This window comes from Dioscorea cayenensis, chromosome 7, assembly GCF_009730915.1.
Source record: "Dioscorea cayenensis subsp. rotundata cultivar TDr96_F1 chromosome 7, TDr96_F1_v2_PseudoChromosome.rev07_lg8_w22 25.fasta, whole genome shotgun sequence".
In the NCBI taxonomy this organism is placed as follows: Eukaryota; Viridiplantae; Streptophyta; class Magnoliopsida; order Dioscoreales; family Dioscoreaceae; genus Dioscorea; species Dioscorea cayenensis.
In genome coordinates this window covers 11,365,870-11,382,429 of record NC_052477.1, presented here as the reverse complement: position 1 = coordinate 11,382,429, position 16,560 = coordinate 11,365,870, and the positions used below count along the sequence as shown (strand labels likewise).

General features: G+C 37.2%; 1 long non-coding RNA gene and 1 other non-coding gene across 5 annotated transcripts; both read right to left on the bottom strand.

The window, feature by feature from the left end:
• Positions 1-4,127: 4,127 nt before the first annotated feature.
• LOC120264457 lies at positions 4,128-7,512 on the bottom strand. 4 transcript variants are annotated; one of them, XR_005537438.1, is made up of 5 exons: positions 7,167-7,512; positions 6,442-6,539; positions 5,812-5,881; positions 4,685-4,835; positions 4,128-4,409 (listed from the first exon to the last, which is right to left on the bottom strand). It is a non-coding gene; the product is annotated as an uncharacterized LOC120264457 (long non-coding RNA). The 4 variants fall into 4 exon arrangements; XR_005537440.1 differs by having other exon boundaries at positions 4,128-4,404; XR_005537439.1 differs by having other exon boundaries at positions 4,128-5,107.
• Positions 7,513-14,256: 6,744 nt separating this feature from the next.
• Positions 14,257-14,363, bottom strand: LOC120266047. The gene has a single exon (XR_005537891.1). It is a non-coding gene; the product is annotated as a small nucleolar RNA R71 (small nucleolar RNA).
• Positions 14,364-16,560: the final 2,197 nt, after the last annotated feature.

Here is a 16,560-nt window from a genome sequence, read left to right as displayed (position 1 = left end):
TAATTTAATGGAATGAGAGGGAGTTGGTAAGAAAGTAGAACCAATGTGAGAAATGTGTAACGTAGTACCATCACCAATAATAATGTCATCGGGGCTGTCATACGGAGCATGAAGTGACAAAATTTTCAAATCAACAGTGACATAATGATATGCACTAGAATCAAGAAGCCAGGTGGAGTTGTCTAAAGTGGACGTAATGGCCATATGCGCCTTTGGTTACTAATGAATGGACGGAGGATGACTAAAGGGGGAAGTCAAAGACAAGGCTACGATTGAAGAAGCAGTGTCAACCGATATCAACTGAAAATAGAAAACATTGTGTGACAGTGATGGCCCTGAGCACGATAACCTTGACACTTGCCTACCTACGGACAAGGTAAATGGCACTAAGAAGACCCTTGGGCCGTTGTATGGTGTTGAAAGAAGCATATGGGTAGAGGGTTAAGCATCCAAGTAGAGTGAGAAAAAGGAGGCCTTGAGCCTCAATTGTGGTGACCAGACACAACATTGGCCATGACCAAGGTAGAGGAGAGGGTTGAATGACTCTATTGGAGGGACAGTTCCTAATTGATGAGTTTCTCATGACTTTCATCAAAAGAGATGGGTGTATCACGACACTCAATAGCATCAACAAGAGCCTTGTAGTCATCAACAAGGCTATCATGTATCTTCCCGATAAGATCTTCACGGTCCATCAGTTTGCCAAATGCAGCAAGTTCATTTGAGTTGCACTTGATAAATTGCATGTATTTTGAGATTGACTGAGAGCCTTTGACTAAAAGCTTGATTTGATCCTTTATTTTCTTGATTTTTCCATGAGATAGGTGAGCATATGTATTGGCAAGAGTAAGACATGCTTCACAGGAGGTGGTAATAATACATTGGATAAGTGTAATTAAAGGAGAGGAGATAGATTCAACAAGGGCGCCAAACAATAGTTTATCTTGCTGAACCTAGAGAAGATATTCCAATTTAGGTGTGCCTACATTGTTGGTGCAAACTATGGTGAAGAACATGTATGAGAATCTTTGATGTATTTTTAGAGATCATAACCGACTAGAATGGCTTCCATCTGAAGTTTCAATGACAAATAATTGGTGGAGTTGAGTTTGGCAATATTGTGATGTGCAATGTTGATGAGTTGCAAGGGTTGGATCTGATTTTTGGAATTGGGAAGGGAAACGGTGGCGAGGAAAATCTGGGGTTGATCAGTTGTCATGGTAGAGCTGAAAAATTTGATGGGTTAGGATTGTGGTTTGTAAAAGGAAGAAGGACTAGCGGCGTGATACCATGTAAGAATTTGGAATTGATGAAATAATGGCTTGTTTTCCATTGGTTGATGAAGAGTATAAATAGGTTACAAACAAAATCTGAAAACAATAATTTAAAATTAGAAACTAACTCTAATCAAGGGAATTTGAAATTCTTATACAAGTTTAAATATAGCTATACAATAATAAATAAAGTAATTATCATTTAATATCTCTAATACATATGTCAATCCATGACCCCTATTAACATCTGTGAATTTTTGGAGATTAGCTCACGGATGAATCACAGCTTTTGGAGCAATTCATGTATAATTTCTTCAACTTTTCATGGTTGTTGTACTCGATGTGGATGGTTTTTAATGGAAAACAGAAGGATGCACAAGCAAATTTACTATAGTGGATCATCTCATGTAAGCCAAAAGTGAATCAACTGGTGCAAACCAGCTTGCAAGAATTTTTAAAATTTCTCTAGAGCAATACACTGCCTTACTGGCCGATGCCTATAGATAGGTCATGATTATGTTTTTTCTAATTCAAAGCCATCCACTCTTATGGATACCTCATGGATCACTGTTATATTTGATTCACAAGGTTCAACCATCCATATACTATTATGTTGCCTTCCCCGATTTTGACTTCTCCATTGTCCTTTCCTTTTCTTATTGCATCCTTAGCCTTTGTCCAAATCTTTATGAGTTTATTTGGGATTTTATCATGATTTCATTGGGGTTTGTGGGGGTTCAGTGATTTTCACATTCATGGTGATTTTTCTTGAGGTAGATAAATCTTTTCACATTTCTTCATATTTTGGCTATATTTTATCCGTTAAATGTGCTGCTTCTATTTCAATTGGAATGTAGAGCTAATTTTTTAGGATTATACTGAGAAATCCATAATTCTTTACAAGCAAGTGTGATCCATGGCCATGCACAAAGGAACCACACTCATGGATTCACTATGGTTCCCTCTCGTTCAAGAAATTAATAGAACCATGGCCATGGGATTGCCATGGATTAGCCATGGTTCTAGTTTTCTGTGCTTTTACTTGCTAATTTTGTTTCACTTGGTCTTGTAGGAAGATGCCATGACCAAAGAGCATCGATATGGGGCCCCATAAAGAGATAGAGAAGTGAGGAATCCTCCCAAGATATCTCATTCGAAAATTCATTTCACTCACTTAGGCCACTAGCAGAGGTTAATTTGTTTGAGGAACCTTCAATTTGGGGCACACACGCGATAGAATGGGTAGTTTCAGAGGAGATATGGTTGCTCCAAGAGGTCAAACACTTGATCATATTAAGGGATGAGATAAAGTATTTTCTATTGTGGAACAGTGTACTGAGAGCTAATGTTAGAGGTGTTGAGTTCCTTTGAGCTTGATAGATAAGTATCTAGTTTTAGAAAGGAAGATGTTATACAATTCCGGTTTTTAGAGATAGGGATTTGGATGAGTTACACTCAGCTCTCGATCCTTATGGGTATTTATGACGAGGATTGTACACTCATAAAGGAATACTCCAAGCTGTTAGTAGGTCTCCTTGCCCATATGTCTAATAGTGCTTACTAGTACCATATAGCTAGTGCATCCTATACAGCTCTAGGGTGTCAAAGGCTACACAATTGAAGTCACCTACCTTCAAATATAATCAAGACATCTTGAGCCACACCCTCATTGGCCTCAGAGATAACATAGGTGTGATAAACATGCAAGATGTATATTACTTGTACATCATAGTGTGGTCCATTCAGATCCACCTAGACCATGTTATAATGTAATTTATTTAACACCAGGTTCAGAACATTCATGCGGGTGTTATATTTGGGGAATTGTATATCATGTAATTAGTCCAACACTTGAGTATGATTGAGAGGGCCTAGCGAATGTAATGTGTAAGTGATACTTCACGCTTATCGATGAAGGTCCTATACCATGAGGATGATTACTAGGAAAGACATGCCTCTCAAACCTTATTATGTCCTCATTAGACATTTAATAGAGAATTCCGATTGTAATAAGGACGGGGACTAAAAGGAGTAGGATAGTGAGCTAGCCACCCTAACCTCATAGGCTCTAAAACCAAAGGCTTTTACACAGTCACTGTGCCTACAAGTAAAAGGTAAGAGGAATAACACTACAACAAAAAAAAAATGTGATTTGCGACACATTTTTGCCACACATTTTGGAGCAATTAATCCAAAATGTGTCGCATATCTCAATTTGCAACATAATCTGTGACAGAGTAGAATGTGTTACATTTCAGATGTCTTAAATTTTTGTCACACTTTTGAAAAATGTGTCACAAATTTGCGACACAAAATTAAAACGCTGCAAATTTCATCGCAATCCGTGGGTCTTTTGAGACAATATTTGCAATTCAATTTGCAACGATATGCGACATTGTTTGTGATACATTTTGTGTGTCGCAAATTGTGCTGCAAATGTATTAGACTTTTTGCAACAAAACTTGCGATACATTTTAAATATTACAAAACTTTTTGTGTCATAACTTGCGTAACAACTGTGTGACAATTTTTGCAACAAATTTTACAACACATTTATATTGTAACAAATCATGTTGCAAATTATGTTGCAACTTTTTGAGACATTTTGAGACACATTTTTATTGTCGCAAATTCTGTCACAAATTAATTATTCATAATAGGAAAACTGGAATATGGTTTTTGATTATTTTCCATAATTTTGAAACAATTTTTACAAACCTGTTTTAAAGCTAAACTTACAATCATCAACAATAACTTTTATAATATAATGCAAAATAAACATTCTGATCTATAAGTATCCAAAATAACAATCCAATACAAAATATAATAGTTAAAACATATAAAAGAGCAATCTAATACAAAATATAAGTTTCAACATCTAATGTAACAATAGAAAGTTATAAAAGTATCTGATGTAATAATCCAAAACATCACATTCATTTTTTACTATTTTGGATTATTATTACATTTTGTATTGGATTATCACATTCATTCCTATATATATACACACATAAACATAACCCCACAGCAAGGCCCTAACTGTTTTCTTCTAAGTCTACCATGAAAACAGTTTTTGAGGTATATATCCTTCTCTGGTGTCTTGGTAGTCTGCTTGCAATCCATTTATGATCTGCACTAAAAATATTAAAGTGCAGTTTATGTTGTGTTTAGATGAAAAATAAGCATGAAGATGAATACGTTCTTTATGACGGCCAGTAAATCCCAAGTTCCTCTGATTTTAAGAAAGAACACCACAACAATACTAACAAATTAGACCTTAATGGCAGCAAAACAAATCACCACTATAATAGTTTAAGAAAACATCCAATATGTTGATAACAACAATTCGGGCACAAAATTACTAATCACTAAGCACCAACCAGTGGAAAACGATCACAAAACTCTAATACCTGTTCAAGTGACTGATAATCATTAGCAATCTTGGAATATCTACTATCTTTCTCATGTAGAGCATAGTAAGCAAAGCGCGCCTCAAAGAATATAAGGAAGAACTGCATCCTTGTTGGTCCTTTTGACTTGGGATCCTTCTTATGTAGAGCCCTGGGACAACAAGAGTCATGCCAATCTCCTTGTTATAAGAACTAGCCTTCAAATTATATAACATTTTAACAGATGATTATGACCAAGCTTTGGAACAATCACAAGCCATAACTAACACATGGTTTAGCATCTACCTTTTTCTAGTACTTCATCTTCTTATCAACATCAAACCTTGGTCGTGAAGGATGATTTTTCCCCACCACTTAATTCTTTGTCAGCATTCTCTACTACTGAATATTCTCATTCTAAAGCAGGGGAGAAGAAAAGGAAGCCTAACAAGTAACAAGTAAGACTTTCACAAGAACCTTATAGCTTTATCCTTGAGAAAGACTTGTACTAAACATGACACTTTATATGCTCTTGTAACTAACATTAGATTACTAGATATAAAAAAAATCCTTATCCACAGAGTTATACAACCAAGTTACTGATCATTCTATCCCTTTTTTTTCTCATGACAATTTAGCCATAAATATATGACAATATATATATATATATATATCTCAGGTAGTGTAACCACAGCAAGCATTACAAGCAGATAAGAAAAAGTATAATAATCTCAAATAACAAAGAGGAGAAGTGACCTGAAGAGAGAAACCTAAGCAAGATTAGAATTCCTAGATTTCCTCAAATGAGATGAAGAACAAATGAGCTCCCATTCTTACTAGATCTGAGATTTCTCACTGACTATAGAAAAAAAGACTCTTATACTTTCAGTTCTGTAGAATGGCTATAGAAAAAGCAAAAAGTAGAAAGGCAGCTGAAATTAGTATTGACATTGACTTGCCAAATAACTTGAAACCTTGAAGTCTAGTTCGATTGATATGACTCAGGTGATAAGAATCAGGGGAGCATTGCACATTCATCACATATAGATGTTAAGCGATTGAATAACACATTCATGGCTCAGATGATACTATCAACAAGTTGATAGTATCATCTGTCAGTACTAATATAAAGATATTTACACATTTACCTGGTCATCATATTCATCACTGGAATTTGATGATGTTTCTCTACTTCGACAAGCATCACCATGAGGAGCACTGAAATAAAGGAAAAAATTTTTAAGCAAATACTCTTCAGTCTTCATAGAAAGGTTTCAGCACTAAAATGGTTTTGAGATATCTTAAAACCTGCTAAATTATACCTATATCACACACTGTATCTTAGCCTTGCTTGGGGGCTGACCAATTTCAAGATTAAACAATTATTAAATTTTCAAACCTTTGAATTAGTTTAACAGGCGTCATTGACAAATACAAACTCGACTGTTAAATCCTTTACCATAACTTCTAAAATGAGAAAGTTCTACTCTTAGGTGGATTCATCAAATGCAATGATATTTAGTGAAATTTTTTACCATAATAAATTTAAAGAACTGTGATATTAATTATGAAGCTCAAAATCCCTACTAAATTCCATTCAAACGTAGTGTACTTGAAAACAAAATCTGTGTAAATGCTAAAAAAATGATAATTGCTTAAAATATATTACAAATTATCTCATATGTTCAATTTACTGATTCACTCATAACCAAATACATATCCCTCAAGATATACAATGACATATTTAGAGAATTGAAGACAAAAACGTAACAACTTACAACAAAGTGCAAGGCTCCAGTTCAAACATGCATACTAAAATATCTGAACTCTTTTTCTTGTTCTCCAGTATTCCTTGAATATATCATTCTCCATAATTCTGTCAATTTAGCAATAAAAAAAATGTCAAGACTTAATTCCGGAAATAGTTTATACTGAAGCTTGACGAACTTATGCAAAAAAACATGAAAAAAAGCCACATTTTATGCATTCAAACAAACACCAAACATTTGATTTCTTGTTGTGGATATTATGAGAAATTCTACAAACTATATTCATGAATTTATTCAAACATTCATCGAGCGTCACAAATTGATCATTGTGAAATAAGATGAGAAATTAAAGTTCAAGAAAATTACTCCACATAAATCTGATCATCATTACCTCCGCAAAATACAAATTATTCATCAATGTCAGAAAAATCATAAACTTAAGCAAAATCAGATCAAATAAGTTTCAAATGCTCAAGTTTCTTATCTTGTTCTGTGAAAATAATGAGAAATTCTACATTGCATCCATTTCTAATATTTTTTTTGCTTAAATTTCAATCTAATTCTCATTGTCTCCATTTATGCAATCATTGAAACACTCATCAAACAATACAAACTATTCATCAACAAAGATCTTGGAGGGAAGCATGGTGGGCCTGTAGTGAGAAGCGAAAGGTGGAAAGCGAAGAAAATGCAGAGCGAAGGGAGGAAAGGAGGGCTGGGTGGTGAGAAAAAACCTCCGATCGGAGATGCCAGTAGAGGAGGCAGATGGATATATGGAGGGACTTCGTGCGAGCAGTCACGGATTCGGAGCTAAGGGCCTTGGAGGAGAAGCTGGCTTAGTCGAAGTCCGGCTAGAGGAAGGCGGAGAAGATGGGATCGGAGGTGAAGGAGTCGAGAGGTGAGGAGGATGAGATCGGATGAATCGGGGCGGGGTCTTTGAAGGCGACGAGCTTCTGAATAAGAGAAGAAGGGAGGATCCAGGGAGACGCCATTGATGGAGAGCTTCAGATCTCCAAACACGAGACTGAGAGTGGAAGGCGGAGAGTGGCGAAGATAGATCGAAGAGGTGGAAGACAAGGATGTTGAAGAAGCTTGGGATGAGATTGAGAAGGTGGAGATTATATAGTATCTTTTTATTAAATTATTAAATTATTAAATTATTATTAATTTAATTTAATTATGCATAGCTAATTTGTTTTAAAGGAAAATGAATTATAACTAATTGAAAGTTTCAAAACATCCCGCATGGATCCTCTAACATTTGAATTTACTGGGATGACTCTCTTTTTTATAGTCTACATTTCAATTAATGCAGTTTCACTCAGTTAGTTTATTCTATTTTCTACACATGATCTTCCCTGCTTAAAAATATATATTTTTCCGTTTAATATTGCGTGTTTTTGTCTAACCACATAAGTTTTCATTTAACATATAGCACATTTGCTCTTAAAATTTGACTTTTCTACTTAAAATTATGGGTTTTCAGTTAAAATTTGGTGTTTTGGTTTAAAAATTACTGAGTTCAGCTAATATTATGGGTTTTCTTAAAAATTTTGTGCTCAGCTTAAAAATTATGGGTTTCGCTAACATTTGGTGTTTTTCGCTTAAAATCGAGAGCCAAAATCGATTAACATCGCTATCTTTACGTCAAAATCAATCACCTTTATGGCAAAAATGTCTCGAAAAAAATAACCGCATCGATTAAAGCGAAAAACCTTTTGAATACTCAAAAGTCATGGGGTTTTTGTGAATCACCCTAAAACTTTTAGAGGGACTATTTGTTCATTACTGAGTTGTTTTAATTAAACATTGATATTTTTTTATAAAATTATGTATATATATATATATATAAATGGATGAATATTATTAAATATAAGAAAATTATATATGAAGGGGATATTTATGGATTGAGTTGGAGGCTTTTAATTTTTGGTATGATGATATTGCTTATAGGTTATCTTCTTTCCTTGTTGTTATTATTATTATTATTATTATTATTATTATTTACGAATGTTACTTTTTTTTATTATTGTTACCATTTCTATTATATTATTATTTTTTATTAAAGTTTTTATTTTTTTATTTAAAAACAAGCCCAAACTTTTTATGCGACACATTTCTGAACGTCAAAATAGATCATCTGAAATAATGTGTAGCAATCATGTCATAAACCAATTACATCCCGGGTTCTAAAATTTTTTGCAACATATTTTTTCGACGTTCTTAGATTGTCATTTTTTTGCAACATAATTAGGTTTCTTTTGTAGCGTTTTTGGGTTTTTTGTCGCAGCATTGTTGCATTTATGTGTCGCAAATTTGTAACACTTTTAAGCGTCTCAAATTTATGTATCGTAAATAGCATTTTTGTTGTAGTGTAAGTAGCATGTCATTGAGTTCAAGCGAGCCAAAATGGAGTTACTATAGGAACTAGGAGTGCTCCCTTGCAACGAAGAGTATGTGAGTGCATCTTGTTTCTTGTTTCGGTAGGCTCACACGATCTCTATCTTGGCACAACCTACCCTTGGTACCATCATCCCTAACACCCTTGCAATGACTTAGGAGCAACCGACCAACCCCCAGCCAGATCAATATGATCCTACAGTTGATGTTGTAACACAGCCTTTGACATAACTAGTTGTTGTTGTAACATAGTCTATGGTATAACTACTCTTTGTAGGTTTTTTCATCTTTGTTATGGTAGAGTTCAATGTCACATAGTTGTTGGTGCGTGCTTCATTCTTCTCATGACTCCTTTTAGATTCTTCATCTCTCCAAGTAATGTTGAATGTCATCCCTTTCTTTTTTTTTGTGTGTTTGCGCATTTGGCTTGGATGTCTAATGCCTTCACATTATTTACACATGATTCTTCTCCTTCTCTCTCTCTCTCTCTCTCTCTCTCTCTCTCTCTCTCTTTATCTCTCTTCCTCAACTCTAATTTGTCTTGTATGGATTAGTAGCTTCACTTTAAAGATTTCTCCGCCTATTTTTTGATTACTTCAACATCTTTTGGAAGTTTTTTGGTGAGTAATACAATGTTGTTATCTTCATCTTCATCTAGTTCTTTTAAAAATTATTTGGCTTCAACTTGTAGTGCCAATATGTTTTATTTTCTTACTTTATATTCATCTCATATGCTTATAGAGATCTTATTAATTTAGCGGACCTCATGGTGGATATATTACTAGTTTCTTCAATGGGCACTACTACATTTGCATCAAATCTTCTAATGATGTAAGGGTCTTCCTGACAAGTTTTCCATCCAAATATTTATTCCCAAGTTGATAATCTTGATCTTCTATGCCCTTTAACTTTGCATTGAACACAACAACAGTCTCATCTTCTTCTATCTTAGAGTCTCAAACTATGATGTTGGAGAGCAATTGAGGAAGGATGGTCTCTCCACAACCACATTGGATGTTGAGAAGAAGGCAATTTTGAAGTATTGATGAAGCAAGAGTTAGTAATAATTTTTCAAAAGGCATCAATGCAATCTTTAATGCTATTGATGAAAGCCAATTTAAGTCATCTCAACCTACAAGACAGTAAAAGAAGCATGAGATACAATATTATCTGTTAAGACGCTTATAACGACCTATGAAACATATGTCATAATTTAATATAACTTTTATTCCAACAATTTGTTATGGCAAATTTGAAAACGTCATTATAAGTTAGGATATGTATATATATAATTTCAAAAAATATGAAAGATAACTTGAAATATAAAAAAGCAGTATTAAAGTAAAAATAAAAGTGGTAATATTTTAAATTTCAAAAACGCCAAAACTTAGGCTATAATTTCTTTTATTTATGAAATCCTAAACTTAGGTGGCTTATATATACAGAATCTATAAGACAAGAAAGAAACCCTAATAGTGCAAAAGACCAAAAGTGAAGTTCTTGTCATAGAGAGAGTAAGTATCTTGACTTTTTCTTTATTCCATAATATTTTTTTAGCATTGTTTTTTCCTTATTATATTATTTAAATATTTGATTTATTGTTTATTTAATGGATGACGAATGGATGATTAATTTTTTAATTAATTTTTGTCATAAAAAAAGTATGAGAAATTTAATTTATCTAATCCTAGTGTTTGAGAATATTTTTTAAAAGGAAAAAAAAAGAAGATTGAATTTAATTGGGGTGAGATATCCAAAATAGTGTTTCTTTATGGGAAATTAAAATGTGTTTTGGCTTTTCCCCTTGCTAACGTAATGATGGGGTGATCGTGATGGGGTTGTGATAAGTGCTTGTGTATTAGCAATACAAAGTATTTTTTTTTCTTACATTGAGCATTACTTTTTTCAGATTTTGTCGCTTATACATGTGCATTTGTCTTCTTTTCCGCGTGTAGGGTCCTGGAGACAATTATGAAAGAAAGAAACCAAAAGTCGAACGTGGATGCAATTTGTTGATGAAATCTTGGAATGAACAAATGTGAAGACACAAGTTGTGCTCAAAGACATGTGAGTTTGTGCCAACCTCCGTCGTGCTTGAGTGAACATGCAAATTGGAGGGGCACAAAGGCAATCACGCTCATGTGTTCCGACTTGTGCAACAATAGCAAGATCTTCATCGAATTTTATTTTATTGAAAATGCAATGCTATCTACCACAAGGATGTGTGCCCATTCATGTGGCCTCGATGAAAAATGTGGATTCGAGAGCATTTTCATAAAATATTGTAGCAGTTAATGTAGCAAATAAACTTAGCAGTTACTGTTCACAGCGCGCTGAAAATTCGATCCCTAAAGATTCACACGGGCGTGTAGAAATTCTACACGCCCGTGTGGATGCCCGATTCCAGCCCTATTTAAGCCGCGACTTGTAATCTTTTGTGGAGGATTTTTTCCATCTTTTCCCCAACTTTGAAAGCCCTCGCGGCTAGGGTTTGGAGAGCTTTGGCAAGGTTTTTGGAGTGGTTCTATGGCCTTCAACAAAATGTCCCTTCGGAAGATAGTTTTTGGGGGAGCTTTTGTCGGCGTCGATTCGGCGAGGTGTGCCCTAGCCTTGACGAGGGAACCTTTGGAGAAGACGAGGCTACTCCACAAGACCATCAATACAGACTACAAGGGGGTTTTACTTATGGATTGCATGTTTTTACTTTCGATATCATTATTGATTGTATCTTGCTCCATGGAGAGCTAAACCCCTACTGGGTGCTTGGACTTGTAAACCCTAGGATAATTTTGATTCATTAACCTTTCATTATATTTTCTTTAAGTGATGTTCTAATTGTGTTCCAATCTTGAATGCTTGTTGAATGGATTTTACATTAGAGTGACACTAGGGTTGAGAGTCTACATTGGTAATTGATAAGTGCTTGTGTGATATGAATGCGAAGCATTCTTTCCTTATGTTGAGCATTACTTTTCTCAGGTTTTTACACTAATATGTGTGTTTTTATGTTACTTTCGTGTAGGTAGGGTTGTGAGGCCGAGTATGAAGGAAAGAAACCAATGTGGATCATAATGCACCGATTTTGGAGGAAATCTTGCTAAGGTTCAAACGCGAAGACATAGGTCGGGTGTGAGATGCTAGAGTGTGTGCCAACCTCCTCGTATTTGAGTTAGCACAACCACTTGGAGGGGCACAAGGGCAGTCACACTCAAGTATTTCGACTTATGCACATAGAACAAGATCTCCACCAACTTGTCCGTCATTAAAGAAGTAAAGCGATCCACGATGTGAACGTGTGCCCGTTTGCATCACCTCGATGAAAGTATGGACTCGGGAAGTATTTTAGGCCAGGTACTGTAGTAGTACTATTCACAGTCGGCCGAGAAAATAGGATTTCAGAGAATCCACACGAGCGTGTGGAAATTATACACGCCCATGTGGAAATTCCACATGGGCGTGTGTAAAATCCACAGGCCCGTGTGGTCGCCCGATTCTAGCCCTATTTAAAGCCGATTCAGCCCCGATTTCAGCATTCTTTTCTCCATCTTTTCCCCAACTAGAGAGAGGGTTTTGGCTAGGGTTTTGAGAGATATTGGCTAAGGTTTTGGAGAGGTTCTACGGCTCTGACATTGTCATTCCTTAGGAAGAAGGTTGGTAGGGGAGCTTCCGTCGAGGCATATCCTATACCGGACAAGGGAATCCTTGGACGACGAGTAGAGGACTTTCCATACGACCACTGACACGACTATCGAGTGGGTTTCTCTATGAATTCATTGCTTTTACATTCTATTTCTTTGATTATACTTAGCTCCATGGAGAGCTAAACCCCTAGTGGGTACTTGGGTATTTGTGAACCCTAGGATGTATTTGTTTCATTGAATCTCTTTATTATGCTTTCAATTAATTGATGTTTATTGTGAGTTCCAACCTTGAATGCTTGATTGTATGAACATTTCCCCTAGAGTGACACTAGGGTTGAGAGTTCTTGTTGGTAACCTTGTGTGTGAGTGACACACCACGAGAGTTAGACAAAGCTAGGTTGGAGAGGGTTGAGAGGATGAGTCGAGAGGTACAGGAGCGTCCCCTTTCCCCTCCGACGTGATAGATTCTACCTCCGTTCCTCGAGTTCTTTGCGGCCATAATAGAGTGAATGGTCTAAAGGATGACCCTCCGCTGGGGCTTAGTTGCGCGTGCAAAGGAGTGAAGCGTTGAGGTGATCTTAGTATCTAGGGTTTAATAGTGGTTAGGGACCTTCCACCTGGATCAAAGGGTTAGGTCTATAATTAGGAAGAGATTTATCACTTGGAATCCCTAGAGCTCATTGCAACTCTATTTGAGTGCGAGGTTGAGAGTTTATCTAATCTCTCCTCCGGGACATGTATAGAGTTAGGCATAGTTGACCTTAGATTTGGAGCTATGTATTTAAGGATTTCCACTACTCACCATTGCATTGATTAGGAAGAATAATAGAGGGTTCTTGCACTTTAAACGATTGTCCTAGGTGGAGCATTATCCGAGTACCCCATCTTTATCGATTGCCTTACCTCCTCCTTTACTCGTGCTTTCTTACTTGTTGTTTTTACTTTTGAGAATTGAATCATTGTCACACTTATCACTATTGATCTTTCACATAGCTAAGAAGCGGATTAAGTGTTTTTATTCCCAACTCCCTGTGGATTCCATACCCGCTCATCCGGGATTATTACTTCGACAAACCCGTGCACTTGCGGGATATACGCAAGGGGACCTTGTCAAGTTTTTGGTGCCGTTGCCGGGGAGTACGCGTTTAGAGATACTTTGCACTTTGTTTTCTTAGCTATTTCACCATATATTCTATTTCATATCTTCTTATTCTATCATCGTTCTGATTTCTTTTTCTTTCTTTTTGGTTGCAGCTCCAGGTTATGACCCGAGGGAATCCCTCAATATTGATTGAAGGAGATTCTGAACTTGAACGTACACTTACAAGAAAAGGGAAAGAGCCTGTGCAAGAACAGTCTAATTTAGCTGATTTGGAAGTGGAAGGATCTGAAAACTTGGCAGAACAGAACGAGCAACAATGGACATTATCTGATTATGCCAGACCTTTAGTGTTGGGGACACAATCGAGCATTGTGCGTCCCCCGATTACAGCTCAGAACTTTGAGCCGAAGCCGGCATTCATCCACATGTTGCAGCAATCCACATAGTTCAACGGTTTGGCCGATGAGGATCCAAACAGTCATATAGAGAGTTTTCTCGAGGTGTGTGATATGCTAAAGATAAACGGAGTGACGGATGATGCCATCAAGTTGAGAGCCTTCCCATTTTCCTAAAGGGGAGAGCGATGCAGTGGCTACACTCATTACCTAGAGCATCGATTACACATGGGAGGAGATGGTAGAAGCTTTTCTTGCCCGTTATTTCCCTTCCGAAAAATCTGTAAAGCTTAGGAATGAGATCTCATCCTTTGTTCAGTTGGAATTGGAGTCTCTATTCGAGACATGGGAAAGGTTCAAGGAGCTCCTGAGAAAGTGACCGCAACACGGATTTCCGGAGTGGATGATTGTTCAGACCTTTTATAATGGTTTGAACCCGAGTACAAGGCAACTCTTGGATACGACAACAGGAGGTATCTTAGGTAGCAAGACCCCCGATGAGGCCGGTCAGTTAATTGAAGAAATGGGGTTAAACAGCTACCAATGGAATGCTAGGGAGAAGAAAAAAGTGGCCGGTCTCCATGAAATAGATGCGGTAACTTCATTGGCGGCTCAAGTGGAAAATTTGAGTAAGAAGTTAGATCTTCTAACTTCAAATAGAGTGGTGGCCTTGACTAATTGCACCGGGTGTGGTGGAGGACATGCTCCCTCCGATTGCCCGATCTCTATCGGTGATGTTTCTTTGGTAGAGAACGTTGATTTTGTAGGTAATGGCATGAGACCTCAAGGAAACCCATATAGCAATACCTACAATACCTACAATCAGGGTCCACAAAAGGCCATGGGGCCACCGGGTTTCCAACAACAACAACAAGCCCCTCAGGTGGAAAACAGAGTCTCAGGTTTGGAAACCCGAATGAATGACTTAGAGAAGCACTTGACTAGATTTGTGAAATCTGCAAATACAAGGTTTGAATCAGTCGAGGCTACACTTCGCAACCACACTGCCTCTTTGCATAACCTTGAAAATCAGGTGGGGCAAATTGCGAAGTCTCTCTCTAAAAGGCCACATGGAAGCTTGCTGAGCAATACGAAGACCAACCCTAGAGAGCACGTGAAAGCGATCACTTTGAGAAGTGGTCGTGAGGTTGAAGGTAGGCTTCCGAGTGAGAAGCCAAAAGAACACGCACCCGAGGTTATAGAGGTAGAAGAGGGAACAAGCAAAGAGAAAGAGGTGGCACCCCCACTTTTCAAGCCAAGACTCCCTTATCCCTCTAGATTGAAAAATGACCAAGGGGATGAACAGTACAAGAAGTTCCTGAGTTTGTTCAAGCAACTCCACATTAATATTCCTTTTGCTGAGGCATTGGCCCAAATGCCTAAGTATACAAAGTTCTTGAAAGACTTGTTGACTAACAAGAGGAAGTTGGAGGAAAGTGCTTCAGTGATTTTAGATGCTTCATGCTCTGCGGTATTGCAAAAGAACATGCCGAACAAGAAGAAAGACCCGGGAAGCTTCATCATTCCATGTAATATTGGTAATCTAGGTGAGGAAATGGCATTGGCAGACTCAGGGGCCAATATCAATGTTATGCCATACACATTCTTTCAAAAGCTAGGCTTAGGCGAGCCTAGGCCTACTCAGATGACTTTGCAACTAGCGGACCGAACAGTGCGACATACGAGAGGCATCATTGAAGACGTGATTGTCAAGGTTGACAAGTACATTTTTCTGGTTGACTTTGTAGTGCTAGACGTCGATGAGGATGCGGATGTACATTTGATACTTGGGAGACCGTTCTTGCGGACTTCCAAGGCATTGATTGACATGGACGGCGGAGACCTAACTTTGAGGGTTGGAGATGACAAGCTCACATACCGCCCTGCTGAAGCCATGCGGCATTCTCTTGATTTTGATGATACTTTATACTTTTTAGACACTACTGATGAGATTGTTGATGAATACATGCAGGAAATATTCAATCCGGACCCATACGAGGGTTTGTTCAACCAAGAGGAGAATTATGAAGAAGTAATGATGCTTGGTTCAACGGAAGAAGTACCATTTACCCCGGGGATCTTGAAGAAGGTGCTCCGAAAAATGAAGAGGGCTAGGAGACGCCACCGGAAACACTCCAAGGCTATTGGAGACGTACGTGAACCGAAGAAGTTGGATGAACCATTGTTAGGTGGTCTGAAGCCTGATAATTCACTTTCTACCCTTAAGAGACTTTGCACATCATGCTTTCGAGCCATGGGTAAGAGGGCAACTTTCATTCATGAACCCCCGTGAGTTAAGGCAAGGTACGTCAATCTTAGTGACGTTAAACAAGCGTTTCTTGGGAGCCAACCCAAGTGTTTACTATTTTCTTATCTTCTAGTTTAGTTTGTTTGTAAGAATAATTTGTTAAGTGTTGGTGTCTTGATTTTTAGATGCTTGTACTGAGATTTTCTTGTGGGCTTTGAATATTCATCGTGTGTTTTCATGTGGAATTGGCGAAGTTATGTCGTTTGAGCTTTATTCCATGTTTTCGCTGGTAAAACTTGCATACTAGGGCAGGCTCTGAGTGTGTAAACATGTTCATAAACT